General features: G+C 37.6%; 1 pseudogene across 1 annotated transcript; it reads left to right on the top strand.

The window, feature by feature from the left end:
* Positions 1-5,721: 5,721 nt before the first annotated feature.
* Positions 5,722-7,387, top strand: LOC308421982 (putative ATP-dependent RNA helicase DDX5; annotated as a pseudogene). Its single transcript has one exon. The product of its transcript is annotated as a putative ATP-dependent RNA helicase DDX5 (transcript).
* Positions 7,388-7,697: the final 310 nt, after the last annotated feature.

Genomic DNA, 7,697 nt, shown 5'->3' with positions numbered 1-7,697 from the left:
GACTGAACCTAAGAATAATAGGAATAGAAGAGGGAGAAGAGTATCAACTAAGAGGCACAGTAAATATCTTCAACAAAATCATAGAAGAAAACTTCCCTACCCTCAAGAATGAGATGAAAAAAGCTTTAAAAGAGTATAAAAGAAGCCTTCAGAACTCCAAATAGGTTGGACCAGAAAAGAAATACCTCCCGACACATAATAGTAAAAACATCAAGTGCCCAAAGCAAAGAAAGAATACTAAAAGCAGTAAGGGAAAAAGGTCAGGTAACATATAAAGGCAGACCAATCAGACTCACACCCGATTTCTCAACAGAGTTATGAAAGCTAGAAGAGCCTAGACAGACATCATGTACTCCTTAAGAGAGCACAAGTGCCAGCCCAAGCTGCTATACCCAGCAAAACTATCAATCACCATCGATGGAGAGACAAAGATATTTCAAGACAAATCAAAATTCACACAATATCTGACCACAAACCCAGCACTACAACGAATTATAGGTGGAAAACCCAATACAAGGAGGGAAAATACAGCCTAGTAAATACAAGAAAACTCCTAAACAAGAAAACTAAAAGAAGAAAAAAACACAGACACAACTCAACTCACAAAAAGCAAAAATGGCAGGAAACAGAAACAATTATTCCTTGATATCTATTAACATAAATGGTCTCAACTCCCCAATAAAAAGACATAGACTATCAGACTGGATACATAAACAAAATCCAGCCTTTTGCTGCATACAGGAAACTCATCTCAGAGACAGAGACAGACACTATCTCACAGTAAAAGGGTGGGAAAAAAACTTCCAAGCAAACAGCTCCAAGAAGCAAGCTGGAGTGGCTATTCTAATATCGAATAAAGTAAATTCCAACCAAAAGTTATCAAAAAAGATAAAGAAGGACACTTTTTACTCATTACCAGGGAAATCTGTCAGGAGGAACTTTCAATCCTCTAACATATATGCTCCAAATAAAAAATCACCCACATTCATAAAAGAAACTCTACTAAAGCTCAAAAAATACATTTCACCCCACACAATAATAGTGGGAGACTTTAACACCCCACTCTCACCAATGGACAGATCAGGGAAACAGAAACTGAACAAGGACACTGCAAAACTAGCAGAGACTTTGAACCAACTAGAATTAATAGATATATACAGAACATACTATCCTAAAGTAAAAGAATACACCTTCTTCTCACCACCCCATGGCACCTTCTCGAAAATTGACCACATAATTGGACACAGAACGAGCCTTCATCGATATAAGAAGATTGAAATACTCCCATGCATCCTCTCAGATCACCATGGTCTACGGCTGGTCTTTAACAACAACAAAGACAACAAAATGCCCACATACACATGGAAACTAAACAACGCTCTGTTAAAGGATAGCAGGGTCAAAGAAGTAATAAAGAAAGAAATTAAGGACTTTCTAGAATTCAACGAAAATGATAACACAACATACCCAAACCTATGGGATGCACTGAAAGCAGTATTGAGAGGAAAACTCATTGCCCTAAGTGCTTCCAAGAAGAAACTGGAGAGAGCTCACATCAGCAACCTGACAGCACAGCTAAAAGCCCTAGAACAAAAGGAAGCAGATATACCCAAAAAGAGTAGACGGCAAGAAAAAATCAAAATTAGGGCAGAAATAGACCAAATAGAAACAAAAAGAACCATTGAAAAATCAACAAAACAAAAAGTTGTTTCTTTGAGAAAATCAACAAGATTGATAAACCCCTAGCCAGACTAACTAAAGGGCAAAGAGAGAGTATCCAAATTAACAAAATCAGAAAGGAAAGTGGTGACATAACAACTGAAACTAAGGAAATTCAAGAAATCATCAGATCCTACTACAAAAACTTATACTCCACAAAATTGGAAAATCTGGAGGAAATGGACGAATTCCTAGACAGATATAAGGTCCCAAAGTTGAACCAGGACCAAGTAAACCATTTAAATAACCCTATAACACCTAAAGAAATAGAAGAATTCATAAAAAGCCTCCCAACCAAAAAAAGCCCAGGTCCACACGGGTTCAGTGCAGAATTTTATCAGACATTTATTGGGGATATAACACCAATATTCGCCAAACTATGCCAAAAGATTGAATCAGATGGAATATTACCCAACTCATTTTTTGAGCCTACAATAACCCTCGTACCTAAGCCACACAAAGACCCTACAAGAAAAGAGAACTTCAGACCAATCTCACTTATGAACATTGATGCAAAAATACTCAACAAAATCCTTGCAAACCGAATCCAAGAACACATCAAAACCATCATTCATCATGACCAAGTAGGCTTCATCTCTGGGATGCAGGGATGGTTTAACGTAAGGAAATCCATCAATGTAATCCACCATATAAACAAACTTAAAGACCAAAATCACATGGTCATCTCACTAGACGCTGAGAAAGCATTCGACAAAATCCAACACCCCTTCATGTTAAAAGTCCTGGAAAGAACAGGAATCCAAGGCCCATATTTAAACATAATAAAAGCAATATACAGCAAACCAACAGCCAACATCAAACTTAATGGCGAGAAACTTGAAGCAATCCCACTAAAATCAGGGACTCGACAAGGCTGCCCACTCTCTCCCTACCTATTAAACATAGTACTGGAAGTCCTGGCTGGAGCAATTAGACAGCAAAAGGAGATTAAGGGGATACAAATCGGAAAGGAAGAGATAAAAACATCACTCTTTGCGGATGACATGGTAGTGTACTTGAGTGACCCCAAAAATTCTACCAGAGAACTCCTACAGCTGATAAACAAGTTCAGCAAAGTGGCCGGATACAAAATTAACTCAAACAAATCAGTAGCCTTCCTATACTCAAAGGACAAACATGTGGAGAAAGAAATTAGGGAAAAGGTACCCTTCACAATAATTACAAAAACTATGAAATACCTTGGTGTGACTCTAACTAAGCAAGTGAAGGACCTGTATGACAAGAACTTCAAACCTCTAAAGAAAGAAATTGAGGAGGATCTCAGAAAATGGAAAGATCTCCCATGCTCATGGATTGGAAAGATGAACATCTTAAAAATGGCCATCCTACCAAAAGCAATGTACAGATTCAATGCAATCCCCATCAAAATTCCAACCCAGTTCTTCATGGAATTGGAAAGATCAATGTGCAATTTCATATGAAATAACAAAAGACCTAGAATAGCAAAATCCATCCTCAACAACAAAAAAACATCTGCGGGAATCACTATCCCTGACCTCAAGCCATATTACAAGGCAATTGTGCTGAAAACTGCATGGTACTGGTACAGAAATAGGCAAGTGGATCAATGGAATAGAATAGAAGATCCAGAAATGAGCCCTCATGTATATGGTCACATGATTTTTGACAAAGGTGCAGTAAACATTCAATGGAAAAAGGACAGCCTATTCAACAAATCGTGCTGGTCCAACTGGCACTCAACATGCAAAAGAATGAAAATAGACCCGTTCTTATCTCCTTGTACAAAGCTCAAGTGTAAGTGGATTAAAGATCTCCACATTAAACCAGATACACTAGAACTATTAGATGAGAAAGTAGGGAAAACCTTAGAACACATAGGCACAGGAGAAAATTTCCTGAGCAAAACACCAATGGCTCAAGCTCTAAGGTCAAAGATTAACAAATGGGACTTAATGAGATTGCAAAGTTTCTGTAAGGCTAAGGACATCGTCAAGAAAACAAAACGGCAACCAACAGAATGGGAAAGATCTTTACCAACACCACATCAGATAGAGGCCTAATATTCAAGGTGTACAAGGAACTCAAAAAGCTAGACACCAGAGAATCAAATAACCCTATTAAAAAATGGGGTACAGAGCTAAACAAATCATTTTCAGTTGAGGAACACCGAATGGCCGAGAAACATCTGAGGAAGTGCTCAACATCCTTAGCCATCAGGGAAATGCAAATCAAAACAACCCTAAGATTCCACCTCACACCAGTCAGATTGGCCAAGATCCAAAACTCAGATGACCGCAGATGCTGGCGAGGCTGAGGAGAAATAGGAACACTTCTCCACTGTTGGTGGGGTTGCAAGCTAATACAACCACTCTGGAAATCTGTCTGGCGATACCTCAGAAAATTGGATATAGTACTACCTGAAGACCCAGCTATTCCACTTCTGGGCATATACCCCAGAGACACTTTAATACACAACAAAGATATATGCACCACAATGTTCATAGCGGCTCTATTTATAATAGCCAGAAGCTGGAAGGAACCCAGATGTCCTTCAGAAGACTAATGGGTACAAAAATTGTGGTACATATACACAATGGAATACTACTCAGCCACCAGAAACAATGACTTAACCAAATTCTTAAGAAAATGGCTGCATCTAGAGAAGATCATCCTGAGTGAGATAACCCAGTCACAAAAGAACAGACATAATATGCAGTCACTGATAGTGGGATGCTAACCCCAGAGGCTTGCACTCCCCCAGAAACAACTCACAGACTGTATGAAGTCCAAGAAATAAAGAAAACAAAAAAATACATATATTCACAAAACAAGAAGACTATGACTATTTCCATGTTGCGTTTTGTTTTGCATGTACTTTAAGCTTATTGCAACTAGTACGTTTTCAATGCATACTGTCAAGCCCTTTAAAAAAATCAAGTACTGACTAAAAAACATATTCACATGGTTTTATGTAAAATTTATTTTAATGTCCGAAAAAACAGTACTGACAAAAATGTATAATTTTAAGCAAAAAATGTTTAAAATATTTACCTTTATCTTTGTTTTGCAAAATAAAGTCGTTTAAAAAAAAAGATATGGTACTGAATTGTCTTTATTGGCCTTAAGTTTAAGAAAAAATTTAATTAAATCAAACAAGCAAAGAAAAAATTAATATTGAAGGAATGGAGCTGGCAGCTAAAATACAGGCCCTGAAATTAGAATGATGCAGACAAGGCTTTGGAAATATGACAGTTGAATGAATCTAGCCATGGGACCCTTCTTCAAGCCTGAGGTATAAGTTATCTTCTAGTGTCTTTTCTGGAAGACTCAGTCTCCATTATTTATCATTTGGGCTATAATGTAATGCATATCTACTGTTTTGAGTTGATAAGTTATTGGCAGTGCTATAGCAATAGAAAGATATTAATGTATTATCAATAAGCATAATAGTATTAATAATAGACAGAAACCAAAATATCTTCCTTGAGAACTAAAAATTGGTGTTCAGTGCCAAGTCTTTGGTCCTTTGTTTTTTGTTTCTTTGTGGTTTGTTTTGAAATGTTCAGATTTGTTTGCTTTTATTTTATCATTATCATCATCTTCTTCTTCATTATTATTATTATTATTATTATTATTATTATTATTATTATTATTAAGATTCCAGTTTGTTATCTAATAAGTGAGAGTAATAAACCATATGGATTTGGGTCAGGTTGAGGTGGGAAAAATCTGGGAGATGTTGAGGTAAGTGGAACCATAGTCATAATATATCATATGAAAAAGTCTACTTTCAATAAAAATTTAAAAGAAATGAAATACCCAAAGAGGTATGTTTTCAAAACAAACATAGAAGTAAGATTATACAAACAAATGTGGTGAGTTCATTCATTTCTATCGGTCTTTGGGTTTCAGGCTCAAGTCCTTGTCACCACAGTCCCTTTGCTGGTAATACCCCTGCAAAGGCTTCTCTGTTACAAGGCCTCCTCTTAGCAACTTGTCCCAACTCAATTCTTTTTCACTATGTTCTTCCCACACACCTCAACCACAGGGTTTTGTGCAACTCTTGGAGAGAGTGGAACAGGACCACTCTCTGAAAGGAAGTTTGGAAATCCGGGAGAGAAATTAGTTTTTAAAAAGTGGAATCTTGATGCGCTGCTTATATTTGGAAAGAATCTTTATAAGGAACATCCTGATTTGGCAAGTTGCACCACACAAAAGGTAGATATATATAGAAGAATAAAGGACATTGCAGTTGGAGGTCATCACTGTCCAAAGCCTTTTCTAAATTGTTATGAAGCAAACTTTCCTGGAATGCCATGGGTGTAACTGCAAGGCAGAACTTCACTGAACCCATTGCTATTCAAGCCCAGGGCTGGCTAGTTGTTCTCAGTGGATTGGATATGGTTGGAGTAACTCAGATTAGACCTGGGAAAACATCTTATGTGTTTCCTGCCATTGTACACATAACCTGCCAGACATTCTTAGAAGTGATGGGCCTTTTTGCTTGGTTCTGGCATCAACTGGAGAACTGGCACAACAGGTGCAGCAGTTTGATGCGGAGTATTGTAGAGCTTGTCACTTGAAGTCTACTTTCATCTATGGCAGTGCTCCCAAAAGACCACAGACTCATGATTTGGAAAGAGGTGTGGAAGTCTGTATTGCACCACCTAGAAGACTGATTGACGTTTTAGAGTGTGGGAAAAACAACTTCCCTTGTCCTGGACAAAGATGATAGGATGCTTGGTATTTGAACCCTCAAATAAAGAAAATTATAGATCAAGTAACACCAGAAAGGCAAAAACTAATGAGAAGTGCAACTTGGCCAGAAGAAGTAAGACAGCTTGCTGAAGAGTTTCTGAAAGGTTATGTTCATATCAACATTGGTGCCTTGGAACTGAGCACAAACCACAACATTGTTCAGATTATGGATGTATGTTATGACATTAAAAAGGATGAAAAACTTATTTATCTAATGGAAGAGATTATGAGAAAGAAGGAGAATAAAACCATCGTTTTTATTGAAACCAAAGATGTGGTGACCTTACCAAAAAAATGAGAGATGATGTGTGGCCTGCCACAGGCATCCATGGTGACAAGAGCCAGCAGGCATGTGACCGGGTCCTAAAATGAATTCAAACATGGAAACACTCATATTCTGATTGCTAACAAGGTGGCCTCCAGAGGGCTAGATGTAGAAGATGTGAAATTTGCCATTAATAATGACTACCCTAACTCCTCAGAAGACTATATTCATCAAATTGGAAGAACTGCTTGCAGTACCAAAACAGGCACAGCATATACTTTCTTTCCACCTAATAACATGTGGGTGACACTATCTCTGTGCTTCTGGGAGATAATCAAGTAGTTAATCCCAAATTGTTTCAGTTGGTTGAAGACAGAGGTTCAGGTCTTTCCAGGGGTAGAGGAGGCATGAAGGATCATCATGACAGATACTCTGTAGGCCAAAGGGGTGGGTACCTTTAGAGAGATCAAAAACTACAACAGAGGCTACTCTAGTCTGCTTAAGAGAGATTTGGGGGCTAAAACTCAGAAGGTTTATACAGTACTTCAAATTGCAACAATGGGAACTTTGGAAGTCATTACTGAATCTACTGGTATACAGACTAGTTTTAGGACTGGTAATCCAACAGGGACTTACCAGAAAGTCTATGATAGGACTCAATAATATAGAAGTAATGCTGCAAATATGCACAATGGTATGAACCAACAGGCAGATGCATATCCTGTTACCACAGCTGGTGTGCCATGACTGGCTATCCAACAGGGTATTCTTAATAAGAGTTTAGAAGTACATGTAAATGTCTGTTTTTCATAATTACTCTTTATATTCTGTGTTATCAGACAACAGAATTTGTAAAGAAACACTGGGATTGCAGAAATAACTGCAGTGCTGCAGTAATTATGTGCACTTTTTTGCTGTTTAATTTGGTTATTTCATTACATTCCTGAAACAATTTGTAGAGTGTTTTTGTATT

This window comes from Micromys minutus (genome assembly GCF_963924665.1).
Source record: "Micromys minutus genome assembly, chromosome: 6".
In the NCBI taxonomy this organism is placed as follows: domain Eukaryota; kingdom Metazoa; phylum Chordata; class Mammalia; order Rodentia; family Muridae; genus Micromys; species Micromys minutus.
This window is presented reverse-complemented; position numbering and strand designations above follow the sequence as displayed.